Source organism: Narcine bancroftii, chromosome 8 (genome assembly GCF_036971445.1).
Source record: "Narcine bancroftii isolate sNarBan1 chromosome 8, sNarBan1.hap1, whole genome shotgun sequence".
Lineage (NCBI taxonomy): Eukaryota > Metazoa > Chordata > Chondrichthyes > Torpediniformes > Narcinidae > Narcine > Narcine bancroftii.
Genome location: NC_091476.1, coordinates 32,023,306 through 32,041,165, shown reverse-complemented (window position 1 = coordinate 32,041,165; position 17,860 = coordinate 32,023,306). Strand labels below are relative to the sequence as shown.

The following is a 17,860-nucleotide window of genomic DNA, read 5'->3' as shown; positions in this document are numbered from 1 at the left end:
CATCCGGTACCGCACGGATGGCAGTCTCTTCAATCTGAGGCGCCTGCAAGCTCACACCAAGACACAAGAGCAACTTGTCCGTGAACTACACTTTGCAGATGATGCCACTTTAGTTGCCCATTCAGAGCCAGCTCTTCAGCGCTTGACGTCCTGTTTTGCGGAAACTGCCAAAATGTTTGGCCTGGAAGTCAGCCTGAAGAAAACTGAGGTCCTCCATCAGCCAGCTTCCCACCATGACTACCAGCCCCCCCACATCTCCATCGGGCACACAAAACTCAAAACGGTCAACCAGTTTACCTATCTCGGCTGCACCATTTCATCGGATGCAAGGATCGACAACGAGATAGACAACAGACTCGCCAAGGCAAATAGCGCCTTTGGAAGACTACACAAAAGAGTCTGGAAAAACAACCAACTGAAAAACCTCACAAAGATTAGCGTATACAGAGCCGTTGTCATACCCACACTCCTGTTCGGCTCCGAATCATGGGTCCTCTACCGGCATCACCCACGGCTCCTAGAACGCTTCCAGCAGCGTTGTCTCCGCTCCAGCAGCATTGTGATGACATTTTTTTTTACATGCTAGTCACTCTCAATAGAACCCGTACAAGCACTGCATGAATTTGTGACTTTATATTTGTAGGTCAATCTTCTCATGTTTTGCTTAGTCCAGTATATTTCTGCAATCCCCCGCCATAAGGCTCAAAGCCTGAGATTATGAGCTTATTGAGATGGTGTCTGTTGAGCAAAGATAATATATCACAGGTAGTGTATCTGAATGGGATGCACATAGTGACCTTCAATTAAACCTCATCTTAAGACAAAACTGAAAAAAAAAATCAATACTTCATCCGTGACTGGGGATTAGGAGAAGGTTATAGGGAAAAAAAAACATGAAAACATCACACATGAAAAACTACATGGGATAAAAGGTCATCTTAGAGCAGATTAAAGCAAGGCTTTGAGATGGTTTTTCGTTTATAAATGCTGTGTGCACTTGAAAATCTGTTTTGTGTTTGGTTGCATATGGACACATAATAGTCATGTTTGATAATGCCTGATCATTTTACACCAGTTCCAAGTGGATTATCATGACCCTACATTAATCTTACTTCTTTTGATCATTTTTAGTTTGTTAAGCATGATGGCGAGCAGACAGATGAAATGTAGGCAAGAACAGAGATTAATCTGCAAATTTCACAGGTCAGGGACTACAATTTTAACAAAAGAAATATAAAGTCATGCAGGACTCCAGGTTGATGTGTCACTAATTGTGGTTAATGTCCGCCATGTCTTCTCGTAGATGCAAGACTGGAAGACAATCCTCAGTGCATTTGTGATGGTGAGAACAAGTTTGGATAGTCCAAGAAATAATGAGTCCGGACATGGTTTATCAACGAATTTGCAACAGGGAACACTGTCATGTATAGACATAGCATCTTCACACGGTTCATACGCAACTATATCTGATCATCACGACTGCTGATGGATCACTACCAACAGTTACTCCCACGGCCAGCGCCAAGGGGAGGCATTGCGGGCTTTGCCCCCCAATTGAGTCATTGTGCCCCCCCCCCACCCATGCACCCATTGCAGGCCAAGCCTTTGGCACAAAACCTTTTAAAATAAAATTATATTTATCATATTAAAACTAACCTTTTTGCTAAATGAAATAAAATAAAATAAAAACAGGAATAAAAAGTGAAAATTACATACATGCGTGATGTCAGAAAGGAAGTTATGCTGTAATTTGTGGAATGTACCTCCGCACGTGATGTCATAATGGAAGTTGCATCGGGATAGCGAGCATTGTGCCCATCAGAGATAAACTTGAATAAAGTGTGCTTACCGTTCCTCTGTTGTGAATCAATTCTTAAAGACACATACATAATGGAAATGGATATAAGAAAATGGGTGGATTTATCTGCTTCTTCAAGGCCTCCTATAGCTCCACCACAAGCAAGAGCCTCCTTCTACGAGCAGCTATTATGCACCTGCTAAAATAAGGACTGCCTAAAGAAATCTCTTGGTGCCTGCCACATTGACCACCGCCAGTGGGCTGATAACGCCTCAAACCGTGCATCTTGGCGCCTCACAGTTTGGCGGGCAGCAGCCTCCTTTGAAGAAGACTGCAGAGCCCACCTCACTGACAAAAGGCAAAGGAGGAAAAACCCAACACCCAACCCCAACCAACCAATTTTCCCTTGCAACCGCTGCAATCGTGTCTGCCTGTCCCGCATCGGACTGGTCAGCCACAGACGAGCCTGCAGCTGACGTGGACTTTTTACCCCCTCCATAAATCTTCGTCCGCGAAGCCAAGCCAAAGAAAGAAAATAAGTATAAGCTATGCAAGACAAGCCAGAGCCAGAGATGACCTTGGGACTGACCACCCAAACTAAATTGTCTTACAACAGTACTCTGCCAGCATTTTCAGTAGTAGGAAATGTTCATTTGTCTCCATTTGGTATCACAATAGAGATTGGCTTGAATACAATTTCAAAGCCGATGCAGGGTTTTGTGTTTGCTGTTGGCTGTCCTGCACCACTCTGAAGTCTCAGACATTGACGGCTGTTGTGAGTGTGGGCTTTCATAACTGGAAAAATACTTTGGAGAGAGATTGGGGTTTTCATAAACACAACTCTTCAAAGGAGCATATCTCTTGCTATACACTGTGGATGGAGCAGCAGAGGCATGTCAATACTGGAAAAGAGATTTCAACATTTGTCAATGTAGAACAACTATGAAAGAACAGGTATTGTGTTTCCTCTCTCATCGATGATCGCGGATTTTTGGCGGAAAACCAGTTTCCCTTTTACGAGGAGAGATAGAGGCTTTTGATAACATGTTGGAGTGGAGGAGTGGACGTTTCCTCTCTTTACTGAATTATATGCTTAAAAAGGACCATGAATTGGCTGAGTTTGTGAAAACGATCCCTCGTAATGCCACGAACACCTGTCACGACATGCAAAATAAACTCGTAGGTACAGTCAGCAGTGTGGTGACAGAGGTTATAGTGGCAAAAGTAGTCGACTACTATTATACTTTGAAAGTAGATAAAACCTGTGAACCCACCAGGTTTGAAAATATATAGATCGTCATTCGATTTGTAAATGAGTCACATGAGGTCACAGAGTGCCTGCTAACCATGGCAACAGCTAGCAAAGGTGATGCAACAACATTAGCAGAACTAAATGAAGTTGAACTGGACACATCAAAGATCCTAAGTCAGGTATTTGATGGGGCTACTCTGATGAAATGTGGCATCCAGAAACTACTACAAGATCAATGAGGTTGTGAGATACCTTATGTGCATTGTCTTAACCATCAACTACACTTAGTGGTAGTACACGCAATGCTAGCAGAGAAAGCTGCAGTGGATTTCATTCATTCATGTGTGTGATGCCCTCTACAAATTCTGCAGGAAGCCCACAATTGCTGTTCACTATAAGGGTGTGCATACTAAAGACCTTCTGGGACAGAGATAGACGGGACACCTTGCCACTGTGTCAGACATTCTAAAATCCTTTGATGACATAGATCTCTTTTGACTAGTGGGATTGACTCTGTGCTGGTCTATTCTGCAGAGATACAAATGGAGGCTGTGGGCCTGCTGCGCAAGATGACGGACCCCATTTTCTCATTCATTGCCAAGTTAGTGCACACAATTCTTGCCCTGATGGACCTACCAAACAAGCTTTTTACAGAAAGAGGACACTGACTTTGAGATGTTTAAATATCACGGCTAGTGCAATACTTTGTGTAAGGAAAGTCCATTGTGACAAGGGGTTTAATGGGATGGCTACGGCTACCAGTGCAACGCTGAGACCCGCAATCACCAAATGGAGACGCAAAGCGAACACGATTATGGGTGATTATATCATTATGGGAACTACAGGACACAGGGATGAAGATGATGTTAAAGCAAAACTGTAGACTGAACTACAAAGCCATTGATTCAGTGCTTGGAGAGATAGATTACAGATTCAGCAAGTGCAACTCACAACTGGCTCGTGCACTTATTTCACTAAATCCAGAAAGTGATACATTTCTTGATGTAAAGGCTGCGAAGCATATTATGGACCTGTCATGATTGCCTATAATTGAGATAGAGTACAAGTTTGCTGAACAGTTTCTCAGCTCACAAAAACAATCACAGCCAGTTGAAGGGGACTATAGAGCACATCCTCTGAAAGTATGACCCACATCTGATTGAAATGCCCAGTGTACTGACTGCTCTCAAATATGCCTTAACATTCGGGGCCTCCACAGCAATGTTTGAGAATTCATTCTCTACTCTGAGAAACGTATTTTCAGACCACAGACGTGCAATGCTCTACAAAAGAAAGGCCCAGTTGGTTTTGCTAGCATTTGAGAGGGACTTAACATGAAAATGCACAAATGAGTGGAAGGACACCATTCTTATAGAGATTCAGCACCAACACTTGCCACCTGCAACAAAGAAATTGACTCCAGGATCAGCTAGGCAAGCCAAGCTCTGGAGAGACTGTGTGCCAGAGTGCTTAATCAACACAACATCTGCATCCCCACAAAGCTGAATGTCTACAGAAATGTGGTCTTCCCTTCCTTATATGGATGTGAGACCTGGGCTCTGTCACATCAAACAAATGGAGAAATTTCACACCTGAGCCTTCCTTTCCATCCTTGGCATCTGTTGGCAAGATCATGTCTCCAACTTGGAGGATTTGGGTCATGTGAAAGTCCACCAGCATTGAGACCATGATCATCAGAGCCCAGATGCGGTGGATGGGGCACGTCATCAGAATGAATGACCTCCATTTGCCTCACCAGCTGCTCTATTACCTCAAGGTCATCCACACAAGCGTTATAAAGACGTTGTGAAGGAAACCCTACGCTACTGTGACATCAAGCCAAGAGAACTAGAAACTGTAGCTGCTGACAGATCCCGCTGTCGAGCTCTGTGCAATGATGCCTACACCAGTTTTGAAGACAGGCGCTGTCAAAAACTGACTAAAAACCATGAACAGCATCACAAAGCAGCAGCCACAGTTATTACAACAATGGCCTTCCCATGCCCCAATTGTGCTGGACTCTACATTTCCATACTGGGACTGCAGAGTCACCTTCGTGTCCACAGATAAATTGAACAACAATGTGTTTTCTTTGAATGCTTATCCTTTCAAAAACTTCAAAGTTTTTTACTCATAATTACTCCATGGAAATTTAACACCACCATCATAGCACCTAATTGACTGTATAATTATTCCAAAGATTAAGCTTATCTATACAAGTTATACATATATTATATATTCATCAAAATAAAATAAAGGAGAATTAAATTTAGTTTGTGTGAGGCTATATAATGCTAGTATTCTGGAAAAACTGTGTAACCTTGTCCATGGTTAGCAAAAACCTACCATTGACACAGCAATATACATATGGCTTGAGTGCTGGGAAATAAGGTTTGTATAGATTGCTTCTAGATGGTCAGCAGAGACATGATGATTGAAAGACATTTCTGTACCGTATGGCTCTAGAGCATAAGAAAGGCCAGTGGCATGTTTCTCCAACAAATGAAGGTCAAGTCGAGAAACACAATGCTGAAGAAACTCAGCAGGTCAAAAAGTGTACTTTGTGTAGCAAAGATAAAGATACATAACCAATGTTTCAGGCTTGAGCCCTTCATCAAAGTTTAAGCAAAATAGATAATGATAGATAACCAATGTTTTGAGCCTGAACCCTTCTTCAAGGCATGATCTTTTTGCCCATATCCTGATGAAAGGCCCAAGCATGAAACGTTGGCCATGCATCTCCATCTTTGCTATATAAAGTACGCCACTCGACCAGGTGAGCCTCTCCAGCATTGTGAAGTTAAAAGCATTGTGTTCTTACTTCAACCACAGTGTCTGCAGACTTTTGTGGTTTACTTCCCAGCTTTTACCAGACTCTGAAATGGATCTCGCACTGACAAAGATGCTTTGCCGTGATTTTTACTACATTCTTATCTACTTCAAGCATTATTTTTGTACTGTCTCCACGCCATTCATTGCTTGACTATTGTACCACTACTACCCACACTGTTTGTTGATTATTTCACAACTTTCTCTAAGGGCTGACTTGCCTAGGTAGCCTGCAAAATGAAGCTTCTTTATTGTACTGGGGTACACATGACAATAAACAGTTCAATCAGTTCAAAGTAGGGACACCATGCTGGAGAGGCTCAGCTGGTCGAGCGGCTTATTTTATGTTGCAAAGATGGAGGTGAATGGCCAGTGTTTCGGGCTTGGGCCCTTCATCAGGGTATGGGTAAAATGCTCATGCCTTGATGAAAGGCTTAACCCTAAAACATTGATTATGTACCTTTATCTTTGCCACACAAAGTACAATGTTTGATGTGCTGAGTTTCTCCAGGGTTTTTACTTCAACCATAGTGTCTGCAGACTTTCAGGTTTTACTCTTAATTTAAGGAAGTCTCACTACAATTGGTCTGGACTGAGATGGGATCACATATGGGGCATTGCATTCAGCTTTGGTCTCCTTAGTTAAGGAGGTGTTTACTTGCATTGGAGATAACGCAGAGAAGAAGTACTCAATTGATTCCTGAAATGAAATTGTCTCATAAAGGTGGATGGAATGGATTGGGCACATGCTTATCTGGTGTTTAGGAGAATGAGAGTTGTTTATTGAAATATACATGATACTGAAGAATCTGGAGTTCATTGACATTCTGATTATTGTATATACTCGTGTAATTGTCATTGTCGATACCGTGTAATAGTCACCGCCCCCCTCCAACTATTTTGCCTTAAAATTTGTGCGTGTTTTGTATGACTCATGTAAAAGTCGACCCCCCCCTCCCCCCTGCATTTGTTGCCTCAGCTGCCTGCCCATCTGAGCTCCCGACACCCTGACCTCAGATCCTCACCTCAGCATCTGCCCATCCGAGCTCCTGACCACAGAACCTCATCCCGGTCGCCCATCCATCTGTGCTACCAGTTCCCCAACCATGAACTTACCATTCCGACCTGGCCATCTGAGCTCCCGATGCTTTGATTGATACAGGTTAGAAGTTTAACACGTGCAAAAATCAATGCCCCTTTTTTTTTTACCCCCAAAAATGGTCCAAAAAATTCGACGATGAGGCTAATATACACAGTATATCGCCTCTGGTCAGTGAAATTTGGAGACATAATCTCAAAAGACTGGGATGAAAAGGTATCTCTTCTCTCAAAGGGAAGTAAATCTTTGGCATTCCCTATCACAGAAGACTGTGGAGATTGCTTCATCAAGTTATTTCAACACAGAAAGAAAGTTTTTTTTTAAATCAAGGTTATGAATGTCGGGCAGGAAATGAAATTACATCAACTTAGCCTGCCTGCTGATGAAGGGTTCAAGCCTGAAACATTGGTTATCTATCTTTATCTTTGTCACATAAAGTACACTATTTAACCTGCCAAGTTTCTCCAACATTGTGTTTTTACTTCATTCACAGTAACTGGAGACTTTTGTATTTAACTCCTTATGTGGATAAAACTTCTTATTTCTATTATTGTTACTTACATCTTTGAGGTTTGTTTACATTAATATTCTTCAAAGACTGAAAATTCAGTTTTACGATTAGTTTTCTTGAATTTATCATCTCTTTTTTTAACAGACATTCAATGTTTCCCTCATTGCTAATTATAACAGAACAGTCATGAAAAAAGCATTATCCAAACTGACTTAGTGAATTATCCAAGAGTTGAATCTAGAATTATTCTTTCAGGATGTTTTTCACATGGTTAACATTGTTCAACTTGCCAAGCCTTTGGCAATGATAAGCAGGTTGAGGTCTAGCAAGGTCATTTTCTTTTTGCACAAAATAAACATTGGGAATACAGCCAGGACAGCGTATACTAACCTTGCAGGATATAGAAAATTAGGAACATTGCAAGTTAAAAAAAAATGGCGGTGCAGTAAAAACAGGTACTATGTTAAAGGGAAGAACTTTCAGATTTGTGATCTCAGGATTGCTGCCCTCGTCATGTGCAAGTGAGATCAGATATAGGAGGACAATGCAGCTTAAAATATGGATAAGGTGATGGTGCAGGAGGGAGAGCTTCAGATTTTTGGATCATGGCTCCCTCTTCCAGGGAAGGTGGGACGGATTACATCTAAACTGGCGGGGGACCATTAAGCTTGCGAGAAGATTTGCTTGTTCTGCTCCTGGAGTTTCAAATTTGAATTGCAGGGGATTGGGAACCAGAGCTCGAGAGCAGATAGTGGAGTGGTTGATATTAAGCCTGCAGACAAAAATAGAAAAAAGAAGTTTGAGCATGGTGGTTATGAGCTACCTCTAGTTCAAAACAATAGATATTGTAGAAAAGGGGGCATGAGCATTGTGCATGGATGAGCACATGGAATTGTGACATTGTGGCCATCAATAAGACTTGATTGTAGGAGGTGCAGAACTGCCAGCTCCATATTCTGGGGATCCATTGTTTTAGTAATGATAGACGGGGAGGGATGAAAGAGGGAGTGGTGGTGTTGAGGTCAGGGAAAATGTCACAGCAGTGTTCAGACAGTACAGATAAGGCCTTATCAACTGAAGCTTCAGGGGTGTAACTAAGGAATGAGAATGGGATGATGAATTGATGGAAGTATATTATCGATGATCAATAGTCAACAGGAATTGGACAAGCAAATTTGTAGAGAGATAGTTGGGAAAAAAAATCTATTGTGATTGTTGGGTGATTTTTCTAAATGTTGACTAGGACTCCCATGCTTTACCAAAGCTGGATGAGTTGGAGTTTGTCAAATTGTTTAAGTAAATTTCCTTGATTAATATATCGAGGTCTCACCTGGAGAGAGTGCAATACTGGATCTCCTATTAGGAAACAAGACAGGGCAGTTGACAGAAGTGTGTCTATGGAACACTTTGGATCTCGTGATCATAATGCCATTAGTTCAAGATAATTATGGAAAGGGCTAAGATTCTAAATTGGAATAAAGGAATTTTCATGGCATCAGAACTGATCTGGCAAGTTTGGATTGAGAGACGTTAGTTCTGGACAAAGGAGTGCTTGCAAAGAGGAAGCTCTTCAAAGGTGACATTTTAAGAATACAGTGTTGGTTTGTTCCTGTCAGAATTAAAGGCAAAACTAACAGGATAAGGAATCTTGATTTTTTAAAGAGCTATTGATGCCCTGGTGAAGACGAAGGTGGTTCATGGCTATTAGCAGCAAAGAATGAATTAGCAACTTGAAGAGAATATGAAATGCAAGAAAATGCTTAAGATAGAAAACAGGAGAGCTAAAAGAAGGCAAGAGGTTGCTCTGGCAGACAATGAGAAGGAAAATACCCAGGGCTTCAGTATAGATATTGAGAGCAAAAGGAAGGCAAAGAACAAAAGTGATCCTCTTGAACAGAGTCTTCATCTACGCATGAAACAAAAGAAATGAGGGAGATCCTAAACAGACCAACTGCACCATAAATTCAAAATGTAAATCATGCATGAAAATAATCTCACCAAAATTGTACATTTTTGACTCTCAGTCAATAGGACTTTGAGGAAGGAGTGTCTTGATTCATTTTCTTATCTCCTGAACTAGAATAACCCCATTGAGTTTCTTTTCCAATTTTTAACATGCATTTTTCTTTAAGGCTCTTTATCTGACAGTCGCTATTTTTTCTGATATTTATTCCACCATTTTTATCATTCAAATTTAGCATTACACATTATTCAACTATTTTATTCTGCAATTTTAAATCCAGATCATGAATATATATTAGAAAGAATAATAGACCAATGCCAGTTTTCCGTATGTCAGTTAGTAAGAACACTGAAATGATGGAGGAACACAGCTGGTCTTTTCAACATCTATAGGAAACAAAGATATATTGCTGACATTTCGGACTGAAGGTCTCAGGCCTAAAATGTTGACCATATATCTTTGTCTCCTATTGATGCTAAAAAGACCAGCTGAGTTCCTCCAGCATGTTGGTATTTTTACTACAATAAAAGCATCTGCAACCTATTGTGTTTCATTAGATATGTCTTGGTGCCTGCCACATTGACCACCGCCAGTGGGCTGATAACGCCTCAAACCGTGCATCTTGGCGCCTCACAGTTCGGCGGGCAGCAACCTCCTTTGAAGAAGACCGCAGAGCCCACCTCACTGTCAAAAGACAAAGGAGGAAAAACCCAACACCCAACCCCAACCCACCAATTTTCCCCTGCAACCGCTGCAACCGTGTCTGCCTGTCCCGCATCGGACTTGTCAGCCACAAACGAGCCTGCAGCTGACGTGGACTTTTTACCCCCTCCATAAATCTTCGTCTGCGAAGCCAAGCCAAAGAATATGCAGTATTCAAGGACAAGTTAAAATATACCTAAGCATTTGCAATCCTTAAAAAAATGGCCAAGAATTATGGGTTGGGAGCACTGAGTGGTTATTCTCATTCAGAATTATGAACTGATTTGCTAACTATCTGTTCAAATTTATTTGTGGCAGGACAATTCAATCACGTTTCACTTAAAAAAAAGGTTTAAGTACTTAAGAACTAATTTGATGGGTTGATCAAGTAAGACAAGTAACCATAAGTAAAATACAAAACTCTGCAGGCACCATGCTTGAAGTAAAAACATAATGCTGGAGAAACTCAGCAAGTCACACTGTGTCCTTTATATAGCAAAGATCAAGATACATAACCAATGTTTTGGGCTTGAGCCCTCTTATCCTACCTTGATGAAGGGCTTAAGCCTGAAACATTGGATATGTGTTTTGATCTTTGCTAATATAAAGGACATGGTGTGACTTGCTGAGCTTCTCCAGCATTGTGTTTCTACTAAAAGTAGTAACCAGGCTTGAAATTTTGAATTTATCGCTTTCCTTTCGCAAGGAACTCAACAGGCTGAGAAAGAGAGAATCATCACATTTTGCAGAAATTTTGCAGAAGTGATAAAATTTAAAAATTCACAGAGAGACTGGCTATAAATGGCAATTAGGCTGTTTTGAGATGTGAAAATTAAGAATGCTAATTCATAAAGTCAAGAGTAATATGTCATAATTGAGATCACATTGCAACATGAACTGAAGATTTTGCCTGGAAGCTGGAATATGCATTGAACTAGATCATCAACCACTGTAAATCTCAAGCATGAAAAAGGCATTTAATTCACTCATGTAAAAGTTACCATAAACACAAGCCCTGGTGATATGTGCTCTGTTTGACTGACAGAATTTGTTTTAGTAGGAGGAAAACTGCCTATTATTATGCTGGGGTCGTAGGTATATCTTTAAATGATCCATACAAGGATGAGTGTCATGCAACAATTTTTTTTTCTCTCATTGATTATGATGTAGAAGATATCAATTTTAATAATTCAGCTTTAGCTCTCAAATCTCAATCAACATAGATTTATTTTGGGTTTAATGTAAGAGTTATACTCTATCTTCCCATTTATGCTCAAATAATTACACTGAAATCTACATTTAAAAAAAAACTTTCTAACATTTCCTGCCTTCTTCAACCTTACATTTTCTCAATTTCAGAAGCATGCAAGTTGTCTGAAAATCCTCATTAAAATTCAGATTTCATTAACATGACATTGAGCTCCCTTCCCTGTCAACCATCTTGCTATCCCACATACTCATCCTAATTATTCACAGATACTCTTTCTCCTTTCAATTCTTTTGACTCATCATTCTTGGAGAGAGAAAAAATTGTAATATTGGAATTACCTCATTGATGAAAGTCACTGGAATTTAATTAAGGAGTAAAAATTCTGAATACAGATCACCCTCATAAATCAGTTTAGTACCAAGCAGGCCCATCATTTGTCCAAGTGTTGAAATGTCAAACTAATGAGTAAGGGCATGGTTGATATTTCAGTTGTGTGGTTTTTATACATTCTGAAACTTTTTTTTCTGTTCATTTTGTGATTATTATCTTGTTCTATTACCTCTGCACCATAACTTAAACCTTTTTCCCAAGCTGAATTTGATCTGTGTACCAACCCAAGAAGTGAAATGATGTAATTTCAAGACACACTGGATACTGCAGACATTGAAATCTAAGGCAAACACAATCCATATATAACCATATAACCACTTACAGCACAGAACAGGCCAGTTCGGCCCTACTAGTCCAAGCCGTAGCAAATCCCCACCCTCCTAGTCCCACGTTTAGCAGAAATCAGCGTGTCAAGCAGTGGCAGAAAAAGAATGATGGTCATTTCAGGCCAAGACCCTTATTTGAGGCTGTGTATTTAGTGAAGAGAAACTAGAGTCAAGAGGACAGGATGGAAGGGACGGGATAGGGGCCCCATGTGAGATTGGTAATCCAGGGAGAAGTGAAACATGACTTTGAAGCATTTGATTAGCAGATGCTAGACAAAGGCAGAGGAAAAAAAAAACACAGGAGGAAAATGTCATGCAGGGATGATTAGACTGCCAATGCTGGAATATGATAAGATGAGAAGGTGAGGATGGTGGAGTCAAGAGGGACCAGATGGAACCAAAGTAGGGAGATGTGGGGAGAGAGCAGAAGAATCCAGTGGGAAAATAAAGATGGAACAAAGGAGGGGGATGAAAATGAATGGGGGAGCTCAGTGAGGGGATGGAAAAGGGAGCAACAAAGATTCAGATTTATTGTTAGTCCATGTACATGACATCACATAAAACCTGGAGATTCTTTTATCTTGCGGGGAAGGCAGAATTTACTACTTACTGGTAGTGTAAAAAAATCTGAACTCAATGTTCACGTGTAAACAAGTAAAATAAAACAAATTGATGATGCAATACAGAGAGAAAAAAATCCATCAAGTGCAAAAGTAAAAGGGGGAGAAGAATAACAAAAAAAATAGTGTAGAAGAAGAAAAAGGGGGCCTATTACATGAAACTCTACTTTTTTTCTGAAAATTTTATTTTCCATTTGCATCAAAACGTATACAGTATTTATCCATAACATGAAAATTATAACATTACGAGACAAAAATAATACAATTTTTATATATTTTCTCCCTACCTCCCCAAAAAAAAGGGAAAAAAGAAAGAAAAGAAAACGCCTGTCTAATAAACCTATATCTTGTAATTAATTAATTGCAATTTACATAAAAGTCTTAAATCATAACTAATTAGGACGGGGTTGAATGGGGGTGTGATGGACGCTGCAGGTAAAGTCATAGCAATAAAATCCATAAAGGTTTTCAAATCTTATCAAATTTTTCTGGTTGGTTTCATAAATTATACATTATTCTCTCTAATGATATACAATTTAATAGTTCCATTTGTCATCTATTCAACTCATAATATCACCAGATTTCCATGTTACAGCTATAGATTTATTTTCTATTGCCATAGCTATACTTAAAACCTTCTTTTGATAAATATCTAACTTCAATTGGGAAATATCTCCCAATAAAAATACTCTTGGATCCTTCAAAATTTGCATCTTCAAAACTTGTCCCACATGAAGTTCTATCTTCATACTATTGGGCTGTGGACTGCCCAGGAGTTGTTTCTCTCATTAACATTGGGCTTTATTCAGGCAGTGAAGAAGGCCCAGTACAGACAGGTCAATGCAGAAAGAGGAAGAGAAATCGGAATGGCATGCAATCAGGACCTCAGGCTGGCCAAAGAGCCTGAGCATCCTCCCCGTCTGCAATTAGTCTCACTGATACATGGAGGCTACATCAGGAGCACTGAATGCAGCAGATGGAGTTGAAGGGGTTGCATGTGAATGATTGCTTCACATTAAAGCACTATTACCTCGATGGTAATGAGGGAGGGAGGAGATGTTACACTTCCTGCACTTGCAGGGAAAAGCATGAGAGGTCACAGAGAGGTGGCTGGGGAGGGATAAGCAAACAAGAGAATCACAGGCTGATCCTTGTGAAAAGCAGAAAGGGGCAAGGAGGGATGGATGTGTCTGCTGGTGGGCTCTAGTTGTGGTTGGCAGAAATGATGGAGAATATGGATTCTGAGGTGAAAGGAAGCAATGAACACTATGTTTGTTCTGTTTGAAGGGAGTGAGGGTAAGAACAGAACTTCGAGTCAGAGAACATGGGACAGTTGGCTTTATTAGTGAAGGGAAGACTCTCTATTTGAAAAAAAAGGAGGATATTTCAGTGTCCAGCAGAGGAGGAGAACTGGAAGAAGGAGATGGGACCGTGTGAGAGGAGGTGTAGTTGAAGTAGCTGTGAGAGTTGTTAGATTTGTAGTGAAAGTTGGAACAGTTCTTTTTTCCTGAGATGAAGTCAGAGCGATTGGGGAAGGGAAGTGTCAGAAATGGTCCACGTGAATTTCAGAGCAGGACAGAAGTTTGGGACAAAGGTGATAAAATTAATGAGTTCTTCACAGGAGCAGGATGCTCTCACCAATGTAACAGAGGAAGTGTTGAGAGATGGTGCTGCATGAGGTTCAAATCAAAGACTCTTCATGTAGCCACATAAAGAAGGTAGGCACAGCTGGGGCCCACGCAATTGTCCATGGCTGCACCTTGATTTGAAGGGAATGAGAGGTGGGAAAGAGAATGTATAAGGGTGAGAACAGGTTATACCAGTTGGCTGAGGGTATTGGTGGAGGGAAACTGCTCAGAATTTTGTTCCTGAAAGGTGAAGAGCATTGAGACCTTTCTGATAGGAGAAAGAAGTCTGGACGGACAGAACATCCATGGTGAAGATGAAACAGTGGGGACCAGGAAATCGGAGGTTGCCAATGGTGAGGGGCGTGGGAAGGAACTGTACAATGGGAAAGAGGATGGAGCCAAAATCTGAAGGATGATTTTAATGGGGTGTGAGGAGGAAGAAACAATGGCACTTGATTGTAGATCTTGAGGGAAGAGATAGAAGTGAGATACTTCTCTTCTCCACATCACCAGTCTCGATCAGCGTGAAACATCAACCATTCTTTTTCTCCTACTGATGCTGAGCTTCTCCAGCAGATTGTGTTTAGCCCATTTGAGTGTTACTTTAAACAAGTAATTAACTGTATTTATTACAGATTTCATTTTAAGACCCAAACAGATTCCACCCCACTGACTGTTGAGTTTTTAAATTAAACTGCTTTGAAATATTAATTAGAGCTGATGTTGAAAAAAGTTTTGCACTGTGCCATGTGTCACCGAAACTGTCATCACAAACCATATTGGCTGCAGTATAGGATGCAGAGATTTGAAAAGCTTGAGAAAATAACATGGTTAAGCTTCCCATTCCTCTCATGGGATATTTTTTCACAGTTTTGTTTCACCATAACCCTCATGGGCCAAATTTCTTCTTTTTGAGACACTATTATGAATGAGATTTGTGACAAAGTAGAATAAAATGCTTTCAACCTTTTCCAAAATAGTGCCGAGGGGACCAGAAAGACCAGCAAATGAAGGAATTATGAAGGATTAAAAAAAAATTCTGGAGAAACTCAGACTGAATAAATTGCCATGTAAGAACTTGAATATATTTTACATTGTGAAATGCAGACATCCGACAAATATTATAAACTCAAAATTCCATTACAAAACAAAGAGATCTTGCTGATATGTACAATCCATTGAGATTAGCTATTCAGATGGCATGAGTTTTATTGTTGGCAGTTGGGATATTATTGACTAATCTTGGTGTTACATTCCAGGTATGTCCACAAACTGATTTCACTCCCATCAAGCATTCTGTGGCATTTTTCTGCATTATAATGGCTAAATTTTACTGGCAACAATCCAAAGCAAAATTTCAAATTCAAATGACAAAAAAAAATCTTCAAAACTGAAAATTACTTTGAAGCTACAAGAAGCCAAGTCTTATGTGTTTCACCCAGGCCACACCATTTTCACTCTGCTACCATCGGGAAAAAGGTGCAGGAGCCTAAAGTCAAGCACTCAGCAGCACAAGGACAGCTTCTTCCCTGCTGTCACCAGATTCCTGAATGATCAATGATCCATAGACACTGCCTTACTTTGTCTTTTTCTTTTCCTTGCACAACAGTATTATTATTTAGTTTGTCATGTGGTTTGTATAAATGTTTGCTGCTGCAAAACCACACATTTCTCGACATGTTCATAACAATAAATTCTGATTCTGATACTGAAAAAATTGCTGTGAGGTGCTTACTTGCATATTCTCTGCAGCAATTTCCTACATATTGGTAAGGGATATTTCACTTGGGAGAATCTGGGAGCAAGTTTAACCAGTAGCCAAATGGTAAAAGGTGCTGGGACCTGCATTCAGCTCTGAGTTAGCCAGCCACAAAAGATAGGAAAAGAGACTGCCTAGAGAGAGAGAGAGAGAGAGAGAGAGAGAGTAGCTATTTTACATGCTTACCACTAATTTGATCACTCTTGAAAATCCATTTGGACCTGGTTTGCCGATGCTTTACATCAGAAGGAAGAGATAATATAGATCTTGGGAACCTCCCAACATATTGCAGGACAACAGAATGGGGCTTTGTTTTCTTTTAAAGGACAGTTGTCATGGAGATGACAGCAGTAGTTCACAGTCTGACACCGCAGAGGAGCCAGAGGCAGCAGGGGAGAGGAAGACAGCTCCCACACTTACTCAATGGAACAACGGATGGATCAGAGGACCAGAAAACCCAATATACCCACGAAAAGAAGAGCCTGGCATGAAATACATAAAATTGTCCCTCCCAGCAATGGGAAATGGAAGAAAAAACTTTGTGATTTCACAACAGCGAATACATCCCTATATCCACCAGAGGAGTAGGGATCTTCAGCGAAAATGTTTTTGTGAGGGTGTGCTCAGTTCCTTCAGCAAAGTGGGACTCATCAGATAAAGAAGCATAGAGAAATAAATTAAATTTTCCATACAGGTGACACAGTCAGCGCAAAGTTTAGTGCAACATTTGTTACAGCACTAGCGACTATGGTTCAAATCAGGCAGTGTCTGTAAGAAGATTGTATGTTCTCCCCATGTCTGCGTGGGTATCCTCTGGGTTGTCTGGTTTCCTCCCACCCTTCAAAACGGACCAGATGTGTAGGTCAATTGGGTATTACTGTGCTGAATGTCTAAATTTAAAATTTAAACAATTAATAATTGAAAATTAAAAACATATTAAATAATTTTGTATTGTTCAAAACACTTCAACGAACTCCACATTCAACTCAAGCAAAGAACCACTTTCAGTTCCCTCAATCCTCGGTGACTATTCTCCATTAAAATCATCAGATAAACAAATTTCATAACATTAAGTGAGAAATTTGCAGAAATGTATGCCTTGCTGAACAGACACCCTCAGAGGTCCCAAAGTTCCAAGTAAACAGCTGGCAATATCCCCAGAGGTTTTACATTTGTAAATGCATGTGTAGAAATCCTGTGTTGACTGTCACTAATAAATACTGACTCTTCCCTGAGAAATTCCACAACTTCAACAACACTTTCCTGTCCAGAATGATACTTGCACCCTAGGAACAAAAACTAGTTTTTGCAATCAGAACGGAGTACAGTGTACTTGGTATTTGCTGAAAAAAAATGTTTTGATTGTCATACCCACACCCCAATCAACCAATTTTCCCCTGCAGCCACTGCAACCGTGTCTGCCTGTCCCGCATCGGACTTGTCAGCCACAAACGAGCCTGCAGCTGACGTGGACTTTTACCCCCTCCTTAAATCTTTGTCCGCGAAGCCAAGCCAAAGAGATTGCAGAAGTAAATACTGCAATAAGTAATGTACCCATGTTGATGATCATAAACTTTCTCACATATCATATCCTGAATGTAGATAGTGGAACACTCTTCAGGCAGGAAACACTGAAAACTCATTATAATTCAACACCCTGGAAATGACTGTGACATATTCAACAGTTATAGCCACGATGGGGGAGAAGTGGAGGTAGGAAGATGAGGAAAACGCCGTACTCTCCCCAAAGCTCAAAAGTTGCTCTGAGCTCAA

At 40.5% G+C, this 17,860-nt stretch overlaps 1 long non-coding RNA gene across 2 annotated transcripts in view; it reads right to left on the bottom strand.

The window, feature by feature from the left end:
• LOC138741700 (uncharacterized) overlaps positions 1-16,371 on the bottom strand; it is a 65,367-nt gene extending 48,996 nt beyond the window's left edge. For both annotated transcript variants that reach the window (XR_011343677.1, XR_011343678.1), the window contains exon 1: positions 16,274-16,371. This is a non-coding gene — a long non-coding RNA (uncharacterized lncRNA). The remainder of the gene's footprint in view (positions 1-16,273) is intronic.
• Positions 16,372-17,860: the final 1,489 nt, after the last annotated feature.